The sequence below is a fragment of the Lithobates pipiens genome, unplaced genomic scaffold (genome assembly GCF_037356315.1).
Source record: "Lithobates pipiens isolate NorthernLeopardFrog02 unplaced genomic scaffold, aLitPip1_a1.2 Scaffold_28, whole genome shotgun sequence".
NCBI lineage: Eukaryota > Metazoa > Chordata > Amphibia > Anura > Ranidae > Lithobates > Lithobates pipiens.
This window is the reverse complement of record NW_027507789.1, coordinates 79878238-79893998: the sequence shown is the minus strand read 5'-3', so window position 1 is coordinate 79893998 and position 15761 is coordinate 79878238. Positions and strand designations below refer to the sequence as shown.

The window sequence follows — 15761 nt, the reverse complement described above, 5'->3', positions numbered from 1 at the left end:
CCAGTAGTCGCCTTCGCTCCTCATGGTCCCAGTAGTCGCCTTCGCTCCTCATGGTCCCAGTAGTCGCCTTCGCTCCTCATGGTCCCAGTAGTCGCCTTCGCTCCTCATGGTCCCAGTAGTCGCCTTCGCTCCTCATGGTCCCACTAGTCGCCTTCGCTCCTCATGGTCCCACTAGTCGCCTTCGCTCCTCATGGTCCCAGTAGTCGCCTTCGCTCCTCATGGTCCCAGTAGTCGCCTTCGCTCCTCATGGTCCCAGTAGTCGCCTTCGCTCCTCATGGTCCCAGCAGCTGCCTCAAGGGTCCCAGTAGTCGCCTTCGCTCCTCATGGTCCCAGTAGTCGCCTTCGCTCCTCATGGTCCCAGTAGCCGCCTTCGCTCCTCATGGTCCCAGTAGCTGCCTTCGCTCCTCATGGTCCCAGTAGCTGCCTTCGCTCCTCATGGTCCCAGTAGCTGCCTTCGCTCCTCATGGTCCCAGTAGCTGCCTTCGCTCCTCATGGTCCCAGTAGCTGCCTTCGCTCCTCATGGTCCCAGCAGCTGCCTCAAGGGTCCCAGTAGTCGCCTTCGCTCCTCATGGTCCCAGTAGTCGCCTTCGCTCCTCATGGTCCCAGTAGTCGCCTTCGCTCCTCATGGTCCCAGTAGCCGCCTTCGCTCCTCATGGTCCCAGTAGTCGCCTTCGCTCCTCATGGTCCCAGTAGCTGCCTTCGCTCCTCATGGTCCCAGTAGCTGCCTTCGCTCCTCATGGTCCCAGTAGCTGCCTTCGCTCCTCATGGTCCCAGTAGCTGCCTTCGCTCCTCATGGTCCCAGTAGCTGCCTTCGCTCCTCATGGTCCCAGTAGTCGCCTTCGCTCCTCATGGTCCCAGTAGTCGCCTTCGCTCCTCATGGTCCCAGTAGTCGCCTTCGCTCCTCATGGTCCCAGTAGTCGCCTTCGCTCCTCATGGTCCCAGTAGTCGCCTTCGCTCCTCATGGTCCCAGTAGTCGCCTTCGCTCCTCATGGTCCCAGTAGTCGCCTTCGCTCCTCATGGTCCCAGTAGTCGCCTTCGCTCCTCATGGTCCCAGTAGTCGCCTTCGCTCCTCATGGTCCCAGTAGTCGCCTTCGCTCCTCATGGTCCCAGTAGTCGCCTTCGCTCCTCATGGTCCCAGTAGTCGCCTTCGCTCCTCATGGTCCCAGTAGTCGCCTTCGCTCCTCATGGTCCCAGTAGCCGCCTTCGCTCCTCATGGTCCCAGTAGCCGCCTTCGCTCCTCATGGTCCCAGTAGCCGCCTTCGCTCCTCATGGTCCCAGTAGCCGCCTTCGCTCCTCATGGTCCCAGTAGCCGCCTTCGCTCCTCATGGTCCCAGTAGCCGCCTTCGCTCCTCATGGTCCCAGTAGCTGCCTTCGCTCCTCATGGTCCCAGTAGCTGCCTTCGCTCCTCATGGTCCCAGTAGCTGCCTTCGCTCCTCATGGTCCCAGCAGCTGCCTTCGCTCCTCATGGTCCCAGCAGCTGCCTTCGCTCCTCATGGTCCCAGCAGCTGCCTTCGCTCCTCATGGTCCCAGCAGCTGCCTTTTCGCTCCTCATGGTCCCAGCAGCTGCCTTCGCTCCTCATGGTCCCAGCAGCTGCCTCAAGGGTCCCAGTAGTCGCCTTCGCTCCTCATGGTCCCAGTAGTCGCCTTCGCTCCTCATGGTCCCAGTAGTCGCCTTCGCTCCTCATGGTCCCAGTAGTCGCCTTCGCTCCTCATGGTCCCAGTAGCTGCCTTCGCTCCTCATGGTCCCAGTAGCTGCCTTCGCTCCTCATGGTCCCAGTAGCTGCCTTCGCTCCTCATGGTCCCAGTAGCTGCCTTCGCTCCTCATGGTCCCAGTAGCTGCCTTCGCTCCTCATGGTCCCAGTAGCTGCCTTCGCTCCTCATGGTCCCAGTAGCTGCCTTCGCTCCTCATGGTCCCAGTAGCTGCCTTCGCTCCTCATGGTCCCAGTAGCTGCCTTCGCTCCTCATGGTCCCAGTAGCTGCCTTCGCTCCTCATGGTCCCAGTAGCTGCCTTCGCTCCTCATGGTCCCAGTAGCTGCCTTCGCTCCTCATGGTCCCAGTAGCTGCCTTCGCTCCTCATGGTCCCAGTAGCTGCCTTCGCTCCTCATGGTCCCAGTAGCTGCCTTCGCTCCTCATGGTCCCAGTAGCTGCCTTCGCTCCTCATGGTCCCAGTAGCTGCCTTCGCTCCTCATGGTCCCAGTAGCTGCCTTCGCTCCTCATGGTCCCAGTAGCTGCCTTCGCTCCTCATGGTCCCAGTAGCTGCCTTCGCTCCTCATGGTCCCAGTAGCTGCCTTCGCTCCTCATGGTCCCAGTAGCTGCCTTCGCTCCTCATGGTCCCAGTAGTCGCCTTCGCTCCTCATGGTCCCAGCAGCTGCCTCAAGGGTCCCAGTAGTCGCCTTCGCTCCTCATGGTCCCAGTAGTCGCCTTCGCTCCTCATGGTCCCAGTAGTCGCCTTCGCTCCTCATGGTCCCAGTAGTCGCCTTCGCTCCTCATGGTCCCAGTAGTCGCCTTCGCTCCTCATGGTCCCAGTAGCCGCCTTCGCTCCTCATGGTCCCAGTAGCCGCCTTCGCTCCTCATGGTCCCAGTAGCTGCCTTCGCTCCTCATGGTCCCAGTAGCTGCCTTCGCTCCTCATGGTCCCAGCAGCTGCCTCAAGGGTCCCAGTAGTCGCCTTCGCTCCTCATGGTCCCAGTAGTCGCCTTCGCTCCTCATGGTCCCAGTAGTCGCCTTCGCTCCTCATGGTCCCAGTAGTCGCCTTCGCTCCTCATGGTCCCAGTAGTCGCCTTCGCTCCTCATGGTCCCAGTAGTCGCCTTCGCTCCTCATGGTCCCACTAGTCGCCTTCGCTCCTCATGGTCCCACTAGTCGCCTTCGCTCCTCATGGTCCCAGTAGTCGCCTTCGCTCCTCATGGTCCCAGTAGTCGCCTTCGCTCCTCATGGTCCCAGTAGTCGCCTTCGCTCCTCATGGTCCCAGCAGCTGCCTCAAGGGTCCCAGTAGTCGCCTTCGCTCCTCATGGTCCCAGTAGTCGCCTTCGCTCCTCATGGTCCCAGTAGCCGCCTTCGCTCCTCATGGTCCCAGTAGCTGCCTTCGCTCCTCATGGTCCCAGTAGCTGCCTTCGCTCCTCATGGTCCCAGTAGCTGCCTTCGCTCCTCATGGTCCCAGTAGCTGCCTTCGCTCCTCATGGTCCCAGTAGCTGCCTTCGCTCCTCATGGTCCCAGCAGCTGCCTCAAGGGTCCCAGTAGTCGCCTTCGCTCCTCATGGTCCCAGTAGTCGCCTTCGCTCCTCATGGTCCCAGTAGCCGCCTTCGCTCCTCATGGTCCCAGTAGCCGCCTTCGCTCCTCATGGTCCCAGTAGCCGCCTTCGCTCCTCATGGTCCCAGTAGCCGCCTTCGCTCCTCATGGTCCCAGTAGCCGCCTTCGCTCCTCATGGTCCCAGTAGCTGCCTTCGCTCCTCATGGTCCCAGTAGCCGCCTTCGCTCCTCATGGTCCCAGTAGTCGCCTTCGCTCCTCATGGTCCCAGTAGTCGCCTTCGCTCCTCATGGTCCCAGTAGTCGCCTTCGCTCCTCATGGTCCCAGTAGTCGCCTTCGCTCCTCATGGTCCCAGTAGTCGCCTTCGCTCCTCATGGTCCCAGTAGTCGCCTTCGCTCCTCATGGTCCCAGTAGTCGCCTTCGCTCCTCATGGTCCCAGTAGTCGCCTTCGCTCCTCATGGTCCCAGTAGTCGCCTTCGCTCCTCATGGTCCCAGTAGTCGCCTTCGCTCCTCATGGTCCCAGTAGTCGCCTTCGCTCCTCATGGTCCCAGTAGTCGCCTTCGCTCCTCATGGTCCCAGTAGTCGCCTTCGCTCCTCATGGTCCCAGTAGTCGCCTTCGCTCCTCATGGTCCCAGTAGCCGCCTTCGCTCCTCATGGTCCTAGTAGCCGCCTTCGCTCCTCATGGTCCCAGTAGCCGCCTTCGCTCCTCATGGTCCCAGTAGCCGCCTTCGCTCCTCATGGTCCCAGTAGCCGCCTTCGCTCCTCATGGTCCCAGTAGCCGCCTTCGCTCCTCATGGTCCCAGTAGCTGCCTTCGCTCCTCATGGTCCCAGTAGCTGCCTTCGCTCCTCATGGTCCCAGGAGCTGCCTTCGCTCCTCATGGTCCCAGCAGCTGCCTTCGCTCCTCATGGTCCCAGCAGCTGCCTTCGCTCCTCATGGTCCCAGCAGCTGCCTTCGCTCCTCATGGTCCCAGCAGCTGCCTTTTCGCTCCTCATGGTCCCAGCAGCTGCCTTCGCTCCTCATGGTCCCAGCAGCTGCCTCAAGGGTCCCAGTAGTCGCCTTCGCTCCTCATGGTCCCAGTAGTCGCCTTCGCTCCTCATGGTCCCAGTAGTCGCCTTCGCTCCTCATGGTCCCAGTAGTCGCCTTCGCTCCTCATGGTCCCAGTAGTCGCCTTCGCTCCTCATGGTCCCAGTAGTCGCCTTCGCTCCTCATGGTCCCAGTAGTCGCCTTCGCTCCTCATGGTCCCAGTAGCCGCCTTCGCTCCTCATGGTCCCAGTAGCTGCCTTCGCTCCTCATGGTCCCAGTAGCTGCCTTCGCTCCTCATGGTCCCAGTAGCTGCCTTCGCTCCTCATGGTCCCAGTAGCTGCCTTCGCTCCTCATGGTCCCAGCAGCTGCCTTCGCTCCTCATGGTCCCAGCAGCTGCCTTCGCTCCTCATGGTCCCAGCAGCTGCCTTTTCGCTCCTCATGGTCCCAGCAGCTGCCTTCGCTCCTCATGGTCCCAGCAGCTGCCTCAAGGGTCCCAGTAGTCGCCTTCGCTCCTCATGGTCCCAGTAGTCGCCTTCGCTCCTCATGGTCCCAGTAGTCGCCTTCGCTCCTCATGGTCCCAGTAGTCGCCTTCGCTCCTCATGGTCCCAGTAGTCGCCTTCGCTCCTCATGGTCCCAGTAGCTGCCTTCGCTCCTCATGGTCCCAGCAGCTGCCTCAAGGGTCCCAGTAGTCGCCTTCGCTCCTCATGGTCCCAGTAGTCGCCTTCGCTCCTCATGGTCCCAGTAGTCGCCTTCGCTCCTCATGGTCCCAGTAGTCGCCTTCGCTCCTCATGGTCCCAGTAGTCGCCTTCGCTCCTCATGGTCCCAGTAGTCGCCTTCGCTCCTCATGGTCCCAGTAGTCGCCTTCGCTCCTCATGGTCCCAGTAGCTGCCTTCGCTCCTCATGGTCCCAGTAGCTGCCTTCGCTCCTCATGGTCCCAGTAGCTGCCTTCGCTCCTCATGGTCCCAGTAGCTGCCTTCGCTCCTCATGGTCCCAGTAGCTGCCTTCGCTCCTCATGGTCCCAGTAGCTGCCTTCGCTCCTCATGGTCCCAGTAGCTGCCTTCGCTCCTCATGGTCCCAGTAGCTGCCTTCGCTCCTCATGGTCCCAGTAGCTGCCTTCGCTCCTCATGGTCCCAGTAGCTGCCTTCGCTCCTCATGGTCCCAGTAGCTGCCTTCGCTCCTCATGGTCCCAGTAGCTGCCTTCGCTCCTCATGGTCCCAGTAGCTGCCTTCGCTCCTCATGGTCCCAGTAGCTGCCTTCGCTCCTCATGGTCCCAGTAGCTGCCTTCGCTCCTCATGGTCCCAGTAGCTGCCTTCGCTCCTCATGGTCCCAGCAGCTGCCTCAAGGGTCCCAGTAGTCGCCTTTGCTCCTCATGGTCCCAGTAGTCGCCTTTGCTCCTCATGGTCCCAGTAGTCGCCTTTGCTCCTCATGGTCCCAGTAGTCGCCTTTGCTCCTCATGGTCCCAGTAGTCGCCTTTGCTCCTCATGGTCCCAGTAGTCGCCTTTGCTCCTCATGGTCCCAGTAGTCGCCTTTGCTCCTCATGGTCCCAGTAGTCGCCTTTGCTCCTCATGGTCCCAGTAGTCGCCTTTGCTCCTCATGGTCCCAGTAGTCGCCTTCGCTCCTCATGGTCCCAGTAGCTGCCTTCGCTCCTCATGGTCCCAGTAGTCGCCTTCGCTCCTCATGGTCCCAGCAGCTGCCTCAAGGGTCCCAGTAGTCGCCTTTGCTCCTCATGGTCCCAGTAGTCGCCTTCGCTCCTCATGGTCCCAGCAGCTGCCTCAAGGGTCCCAGTAGTCGCCTTCGCTCCTCATGGTCCCAGTAGCTGCCTTCGCTCCTCATGCTTGGTTACACAGACTTGCTAGTGTATACAGATGGACTTGTGTATACAGAGGACCGGCTAGTTTATACAGAGAGGCTAATGTGTACAAAAGACAGGCTAATGTATACAGATAGGCTAGATTATACAGAAGAACGTTCTGGGTATGCAGAGATGGAGGCTAGAGTATACAAAGATAGAGGCTGGGATACACAGAGAGGTTAGTGTATGCATACTTGCTAGTGTATACATACGGACTATTGTTTACAGAGAGGCTTGGTATACAGAGAGCTAATGTATAAAGAGAAGCTAGTGTATACAAAAGACAACCAAGGGTATACAGAGAGGCTCGTGTATACAGAAGGCCGGCTAGATTATACAGAGTGGCTAACGTGTAAAAAAGACAGGCTATTGTATACAGATAGGCTAGATTATACAGAAGAACGTCCTGGGTATGCAGAGATGGAGGCTAGAGTATACAGAGAGAGAGGCTAGAGTATGCATACTTGCTAGTGTATACAGATGGACTAGTGTATACAGTAGACCGGCTAGTTTATACAGAGAGGCTAATGTGTACAAAAGACAGGATAGTGTATACAGATAGGCTAGATTATACAGAAGAACGTCCTAGGTATGCAGAGATGGAGGCTAGGGTATACAGAGAGAGAGACTGTGTTACACAGAGAGGCTAGAGTATGCATACTTGCTAGTGTATACAGATGGACTAGTGTATACAGTAGACCGGCTAGTTTATACAGAGAGGCTAACGTGTACAAAAAACAGGCTATTGTATAAAGATAGGCTAGATTATACAGCAGAACGTCCTGGGTAGACAGAGATGGAGGCTAAGGTATACAGAGAGATAGGCTGGGTTACACAGAGAGGCAGGAGTATGCAGACTTGCTAGTGTATACAGATGGACTAGTGTATACAGTAGACTGGCTAGTTTATACAGAGAGGCTAATGTGTACAAAAGACAGGCTAGTGTATAAAGATAGGCTAGATTATACAGAAGAACGTCCTGGGTATGCAGAGATGGAGGCTAGAGTATACAAAGAGAGAGGCTGGGATACACAGAGAGGCTAGTGTATGCAGACTTGCTGGTGTATACAGACGGACTAGTGTATACAGAGAGGCTTGGTATACAGAGAGCTAATGTATAAAGAGATGCTAGTGTATACAAAAGACATCTAAGGGTATACAGAGAGGCTCATGTATACAGAAGACCGGCTAGTTTATACAGAGAGGATAATGTGTACAAAAGACAGGCTAGTGTATACAGATAGGCTAGATTATACAGAAAAACTTCCTGGGTATGCAGAGATGGAGGCTAGGGTATACAGAGAGAGAGGCTGGGTTACACAGACTTGCTAATGTATACAGAAGGACTAGTGTATACGGAAGACCCGCTAGTTTATACAGAGAGGCTAACGTGTAAAAAAGACAGGCTGTTGTATACAGATAGGCTAGATTATACAGAAGAACATCCTGGGAATGCAGAGATGGAGGCTATAGTATACAGAGAGAGAGGCTAGAGTATGGGTACTTGCTAGTGTATACAGATGGACTAGTGTATACAGTAGACCGGCTAGTTTATACAGAGAGGCTAATTTGTACAAAAGACAGGCTAGTGTAAACAGATGGGCTAGATTATACAGAGGAAGGTCCTGGGTATGCAGAGATGGAGGCTAGGGTATACAGAGAGAGAGAGACTGTGTTACACAGAGAGGCTAGAGTGTGCAGACTTGCTAGTTTATACAGACGGACTAGTGTATACAGAGGACCGGCTAGTTTATACAGAGAGGCTAATGTTTACAAAAGACAGGCTAGTGTATACAGATAGGCTAGATTATACAGAAGAACGTCCTGGGTATGCAGAGATGGAGGTAGGGTATACAGAGAGAGAGGCTAGAGTATGCAGACTTGCTAGTGTATACAGACGGACTAGTGTATACCGAAGACCGGCTAGTTCATACAGATAGGCTAATGTGTACAAAAGACAGGCTAGTGTATACAGATAGGCTAGATTATACAGAAGAACGTCCTGGGTATGCAGAGATGGAGGCTAGGGTATACAGAGAGAGAGGCTGGGTTACACAGAGAGGCAGGAGTATGCAGACTTGCTAGTGTATACAGATGGACTAGTGTATACAGTAGACCGGCTAGTTTATACAGTAAGGCTAATGTGTACAAAAGACAGTCTAGTGTATACAGATAGGCTAGATTATACAGAATAACGTCCGGATTATGCAGAGATGGAGGCTACTGTATACAGAGAGAGAGGCTTGGTTACACAGACTTGCTAGTGTATACAGATGGACTTGTGTATACAGAGGACCGGCTAGTTTATACAGAGAGGCTAATATGTACAAAAGACAGGCTAGTGTATACAGATATGCTAGATTATACAGAAGAACATCCTGGGTATGCAGAGATGGAGGCTAGAGTATACAAAGAGAGAGGCTGTTATACACAGAGAGGCTAGTGTATGCAGACTTGCTAGTGTATACAGACGGACTAGTGTATACAGAGAGGCTTGGTATACGGAGAGCTAATGTATAAAGAGAAGCTAGTGTATACAAAAGGCAACCAAGGGTATACAGAGAGGCTCTTGTATACAGAAGACCGGCTAGTTTATACAGAGAGGTTAATGTGTACAAAAGACAGGCTAGTGTATAAAGATAGGCTAGATTATACAGAAGAACGTCCTGGGTATGCAGAGATGGAGGCTAGGGTATACAGAGAGAGAGACTGGGTTACACAGACTTGCTAATGTATACAGAAGGACTAGTGTATACAGAAGACCAGCTAGATTATACAGAGAGGCTAACATGTAAAAAAGACAGGCTATTGTATACAGATAGGCTAGATTATACAGAAGAATGTCCTGGGTATGCAGAGATGGAGGCTAGAGTATACAGAGAGAGAGGCTAGAGTATGCATACTTGCTAGTGTATACAGATGGACTAGTGTATACAGAGGACTGGCTAGTTTATACAGAGAGGCTAATGTTTACAAAGGACAGGCTAGTGTATACAAATAGGCTAGATTATACAGAAGAACGTCCTGGGTATGCAGAGATGGAGGCTAGGGTATACAGAGAGAGAGGCTGGGTTACACAGAGAGGCTAGTGTATGCAGACTTGCTAGTGTATACAGACGGACTAGTGTATAAAGAGAGGCTTGGGTATACAGAGAGCTAATGTATAAAGAGAAGCTAGTGTATACAAAAGACAACCAAGGGTATACAGAGAGGCTCGTGTATGCAGAAGACCGGCTAGTTTGTTGGCATTTACTTTTTTTTTTTTTCCTTGTTTCCCAAGGGGACCATCTTTGCATTTGTTAAGAGGGTTGAAAGTGCCTGAAGAGATTGCCTATGGGCACATCACCCCGAAAGCACCCGATCTCGTTTGATGTTGAAGGCTAAGAAGAGTCGGGCCATGTTAGTGCCTGGATGGGAGACCCCCTGGGAATACCAGCTGTCGTAGGCTTCTTTTTATGCTTTTGGCATTGACCTGTTTTTTTTCCGCTTGTTTCCCAAGGTGACCATCTTGGTGTTTGTCAAGAGGGTTGAGAGTGCCTGAAGAGATTGCCTATGGCCATATCACTCTGAAAGCACCCAATCTCGTCTTATCTTAAAGGCTAAGAAGAGTCAGGCGTGGTTAGTACCTGGATGGGAGACCACCTGGGAATACCAGTTATTGTAGGCTTCTTTTTATGTTGTTGGCGTTGATTCGTTTTTTTTCTTCGCTTGTTTCCCAAGGTGACCATCTTGGCATTTGTCAAGAGGGTTTAGAGTGCCCAAAGAGATCGCTTACAGCAGCTTCACCCTGAAAGAGCCCTATCTCTTCTCATCTCGGAGGCTAAGAAGGGTTGGGCCTAGTTAGTACCTGGATGGGAGATGGCGTTGAAATACCAGGTGCCGTATTCTTCTTTTTATGTTGTTGACATTGACCTGTTTTTTTTCGCTTGTATCTCAAGGTGACTATCTTGGCACTTGTCAAGAGGGTTGAGAGTGCCCAAAGAGATTGCCTATGGGCACATAACCCTGAAAGCGCCCGATCTCCTCTGATCTCAGATGCTAAACAGGGTCGGGCCTTGCTAGTACCTGGACTGGAGACCACCTGGGAATACTAGGTGCTGTAGGCTTCTTTTTATGTTGTTGGCGTTGACATGTTTTTTTTGTTTGTTTCCCAAGGTGACCATCTTGGCGTTAGTCAAGAGGGTTGAGAGTGCCTGCAGAAATCTACTACGGCCACATCACCCTGAAAGCACCAGATCTCGTCTGATCTCAGAGACTAAATAGGGTCGGGCCTTGTTAATACCTGGATGGGAGACCACCTGGGAATACTAGGTGCTGTAGACTTCTTCTTATGTTGTTGGCGTTGACTTGTTTTTTTTGTTTGTTTCCCAAGGTGACCATCTTGGCGTTAGTCAAGAGGGTTGAGAGTGCCTGAAGAAATCTCCTACGGCCACATCACCCTGAAAGAGCCCAATCTCATCTGATTTCAGAAGCTAAGCAGGGTTGGGAAAAGTTTAGTACCTGGATGGGAGACTGCCTGGGATTTCCAGGTGCCGTAGGTTTTTTTTTATGTTGTTGGCGTTGACCTATTTTTTTCCGCTTGTTTCCAAGGTGACCATCTTGGCGTTTGTCAAGAGAGTTGAGAGTGCCTGAAGATATTGGCTACGGCCACATCACCCTGAATCTGTTCCATCTCGTCTGATCTTGGAGGCTAAGCAGGGTCGGGCCTGGTTAATGCCTGGATGGGAGACCGCCTGGGAATACCAGGTGTCATAGGCTTCTTTTTTTTTTTTCAAATATAATTTTTTCTCCAAACAGGGGAAGGCGGTCCCCCGAGTACATAATGCAACAGAGAAATACAGAGCAAAAAGCAGCTGAACAATACTTGATACAGGTATATTCACAACTGTGAATCTGCATTCCATCAATCATAATGATTCGAGGCATGGATAAAGTACTGTACCAAGATCCAGGGTCACACAAACCCCAGGTCCCTCCGGCATAATCCATCCAGAGGGGGGTGTGGGGCCGTCATTCCCAATTTTCCACTTTTTTCAAAAGAGAGAGGGGGTGAAGGGGGTGAGAGATAGGGGAAGAAGGCAGAAAAGAGAAGGTGTGAAAGATCAGTAAAGGAGAAGAGGGGATGAGACACGAGGGCAGCCACTGCCCAAGGGGCCAGTCAAGGAAAGCTCAGAGCACTAAGGCGATAGCAGGCGACATCCTTCCAGAGAGAATATAAAGGTATTCCAGATGTCCCAGGTTTGTTTAAAAAATTATTGTTTACCTTGTGATGTGAGGATCAAGTCCTCCATTTTTTTAATGTCCTCTATTTTGCTAAGCCAGTGAGTAATGAAAGGGGGGAAACATTTTTTCCAATAGAGAGGGATGCAGGATTTCGCCGCATTTATCACATGCCGTAAAATTGATATTTTGTACTTCTTAATGGGAATCTGTGAATGGTGCAAGAGAAAGAATGCAGCCTTTTCCAGGATGGAGAAGTCTTTGAATTTTTGTGTTATGCATCGGATCTCTGTCCAGAAGTCCACCAAGCTGGGGCAGGACCAAAAAATGTGGAGCAACGTGCCCTCTTCTTCTCCACACCTCCAGCATATGTTCGAGGAAGAGGGGAAACATTTATGCAGCTTTGATGGTGTCAAATACCACCTGGTGAGAAGTTTAAAATTTGTCTCCTGTATCTTCGTGCACAGTGAGGTTTTGAGAGCCAAAGTGATAATGCGTTGTCTCTGTGCTGGGGAAAACGAGCAAATAAGGTCTTTTTCCCAGTTGGACAGACAGGTTAAGTGTAGGTGATCTGCTTGAGAGAGAATGTGGGCCAAAGGGCCTTCGATCCTGCATAGAGTCTCAAACTCCGTCTGAGGTCGGGTGAAAGTTTGAGGATTGGGAATGGAATGGAGAAAATTATGTCATTGCGCCGCTCTCCAAAAAGGCAGTTGGAAAAGCCCTGTCGGATCTGTTAGGGTTGAGAAAGAAGGCCATTTTCCGTCAATGACGAATTTAGATGCATCTTCTAGGTTGGAATTTCTAAGTGGGTCCCCGGTTCAAAGTTTGGATGGCCACGTATAGGGAATAGGGGGGAAGTCAAAGACGTGAGTGTGTTTTGGGTAGCGATCAGGTGACTGACTTTCAACGAAGCCCCTATAGTGGGATGTGACGTCAATTCTGTGGGTAAATCCTTATAGCACCACATGGCGCATCTTAGCGGTATTCGGGAGTCAGATTGTTCTAGTTGCACCCAGAACTTAGAAAGTTTGTTTTGATTCCAGTCCAATACACGCCCCAGATGGGAGGCCAGGTAGTAGCTTCGCAAGTCAGGGAGAACCAACCCTCCCTGTTGTTTAGACAATGTCAGCTTTGACCGCTTAAGTCTGGGATTTTTGTGGGCCCAGTTAAATTGAGTGAGCAGGGATTGAGCTTGCTTAAAAAACGGGACTGGAATCTGGATCAGGAGAGCTTGGAAAAGATAGGTAAATGTAGGGAGTATGTTCATTTTGCATCTCCTGAACCAGGAATGGAGGCCAGAAAGCCACCCGTGAAGCAAGCTGCGGATCTTTGTGACAAGGGGTGGGGGGAAGTTCAATATAAACGTACGCGTGATGTCCGGTGGAATGTAAGTACCTAAGTTCTTAAGGGCTGTATGGGTCCATTTAAATCGAAAATTCGACTGCAAGTCTAGTAACGTTTGCGGGGGGACTGCAACCCCCATGGCCTCTGATTTCAAGAAGTTTCCCGTATATCTGGAATTCCCGAAGGAGATTTGGCAAGGAAACTCTGGGATTCGTCAGCGAGAACAGCATGTCATCCGCATAGGCAGATATCTTGCACTCAATAGTACCCATTTAGGGTCCCGTTATGTCTAAGTTTTGTCGAATTGTGGAGAAAAAGGGTTCCAATGACAGTGCGAATAATAGGGGCGACAGGGGGCAACCCTGTCTGGTCCCATTCCCGATGTCAAGGGGAGATGAGAGCACCCCATTCGCTTTGACTTGAGCTGAAGGGAGCGTGAGTATATCTTACTTATCCATGCCAGCATCCATTCACTCAGACCTATATGGCGAAGGACAGAGAACATGAATGTCCATTTGACCCGATCAAAAGCCTTCTCGGCATCAGTACTCACGAAAAGACAAGGGGTCCCAGATGACTTTGCTTTATAGACCAGGGTAAGCACCTTAATGGTGTTGTCCCTATCTTCCCTGGTGGGAATAAAACCTAACTGGTCAATGTGTATAAGGGACTGCAAGTGCTGTGCCAATCGCATGGCGAGGATTTTAGAGAATAGTTTTAGGACCGAATTTAGGAGGGAAATGGGTCTGTAGCTCCCACATAGGCCCGGGTCTTTGCCCTCCTTAGGTATCAACGAGATGTGGGCTCTAAGGGTATCCTCAGGAAAATCCCCATTCAAGCTCAAAGTATTAAATAAATTCACCAAGCGCGGGCGAGAATAGGGAGGAAGGTCTTATAGTATTGTGCGGTATATCCGTCAGGGCCCGGAGCCTTACCCACCTTCGGAGGTCCCACGGCCGTCTGGACTTCTTCCAGTGTGACTGGGTCCTCCAAGTACTCCCGTGATTCCGATAAGAGGGTTGGTAAACCAGAGCCGGTTACATATCTGTCTATATTGTCCTGTCTGGACCCTGAATCGGGCAGGTTGTAGAGATCAGAGTAAAATTTTTCAAAGACTTTGGCTATTTGGGTTGGGGTAGAGGCCCTCTGGCCATTCTCATCTATCAACTGTGTTATGTAAGAGGCAGTTTTCAACCCCTTTACCGACCTGGCTAAGATTTTTCCGCATTTGTCCCCTGACTCCTACGTCAGTTTATGACAAAACTGGAGTGCCGCTTTCGCTTTATAATGGAGTAGGTCAGTAATCTGGGTACGGAGTGTCCCCAATTCAATCTCTAAGGTCCGTGAGGGGGCATGGTTATGTTTCGCTTCCACAGAGGCAAGTTCACGAAACAGATTAGCAAGCTGTTCCTTCCGTGTTTGTTTGATGCGCGCCCCGTGCCTGATAAGTACCCTGCGGAGTACTGACTTGTGAGCCTCCCAAATTATCCCCGGGTCGCAGTCCTGCGTTTAGTTTTCTTGAAAATAAAGGTCCAATTCCCTGGTCACAGCTGCTAAAACTTCCGGTATCTGGAGGAGGCTCTCATTAAGGTGCCAGAATAGAGACCTAGGTTAGGGGTTCCTAGAGAGGGTGTAGGTAAGGGCTAAAGGAGCGTGGTCGGACCAAGTAATATGGCCGATGGAGGAAGAGCTCACCAAGTACAGTTGGTCATGTGGAATCAAGAAGTCTATCCTCAAGTATGATTTGTGAGGAGAAGAGCAAAAGGAGTAGTCCCTTTCGCCGGAGTGTTGCAGACGCCAGACATCAACTAATTGGTCATTCACTAAACACTTAGTAATCCGCTTTCTAGAGGAAATGAGGAGCAAGGAGCAAGAGGCAGAAGTGTCAACCGATGGCGAAAGGGGACATTAAAGTCCCCACCTAATATCATCTGGCCCTCCCGAAAGTCACATAATCTGTGCAGGGTAGTTCTGAGGAATACCGGATGCCGTAGGCTTCTTTTTATGTTGTTGGCTTTGACCTGTGTTTTTTAGCTTGTTTCCCAAGGTGACCATCTTGGTCTTTGTCAAGAGGCTTCAGAGAGCCCAAAGAGAGTGCCTACGGCCAAATCACCCTGAAAGTGCCCGATCTTGTCTGATCTCAGAGGCTAAGCAGCGATGGGCCTGGTTAGTACCTGGATGAGAGACAGCCTGGGAATACCAGGTGCCGTAGGCTTCTAATTATGTTGTCGGCATTGACCTGTTTTTTTTCCCTTGTTTCCCAAAGAAATTGCCTACGGGCACAACACCCTGAAAGCGCCCAATCTCGTCTGGTCTCAGAGGCTAAGCAGGGTTGGGCCTGGTTTTTACCTGGATGGGAGACCGCCTGGGTTTTCCAGATGCCGCAGGCTTCTTTTTATGTTGTTGGTGTTGACCTGTTTTTTTCGCTTGTTTCCCAAACTGATCATCTTGGCATTTGTCAAGAGAGTTGAGAGTGCCTAAAGAGATCGTTTACAGCCGCATCACCCTGAAAGCACCCTATCTCTTCTGATCTCGGAGGCTAAGAAGGGTTGGGCCTAGTTAGTACTTGAATGGGAGACGGCCTTGGAATACCAGGTGCCGTATTCTTCTTTTTATGTTGTTGGCGTTGACCTGTTTTTTTTCCCTTGTTTCCCAGGGTGACTATCTTGGCATTTTTCAAGAGGGATGAGAGTGCCCAAAGAGATTGCCTATGGGCACATCACCCTGAAAGCGCCCAATCTCCTCTGATCTCAGAGGCTAGAAAGGGTCGTGCCTTGTTAATACCTGGATGGGAGACCGCCTGGGAATACTAGGTGCTGTAGACTTCTTCTTATGTTGTTGGCGTTGACTTGTTTTTTTTGTTAGTTTCCCAAGGTGACCATCTTGGCGTTTGTCAAGAGGTTTGAGTGTGCCTGAAAAAATCTACTATGGCCGCATCACCCTTAAAGAGCCCAATCTCATTTGATCTCAGAGGCTAAGCAGGGCTGGGACCTGGTTAGTACCTGGATGGGAGACCGCCTGGGATTTCTCGATGCCATAGGCTTTTTTTTTAAGTTGTTGGCATTGACTTTTTTGCTTG

At 51.7% G+C, this 15761-nt stretch overlaps 3 pseudogenes; all 3 read left to right on the top strand.

Moving 5' to 3' along the window:
* Positions 1-10105: 10105 nt before the first annotated feature.
* Positions 10106-10224, top strand: LOC143937195 (5S ribosomal RNA; annotated as a pseudogene).
* A 98-nt stretch (positions 10225-10322) lies between these two features.
* LOC143937789 (5S ribosomal RNA) lies at positions 10323-10441 on the top strand (annotated as a pseudogene).
* A 4337-nt stretch (positions 10442-14778) lies between these two features.
* On the top strand, positions 14779-14897 carry LOC143936340 (5S ribosomal RNA; annotated as a pseudogene).
* Positions 14898-15761: the final 864 nt, after the last annotated feature.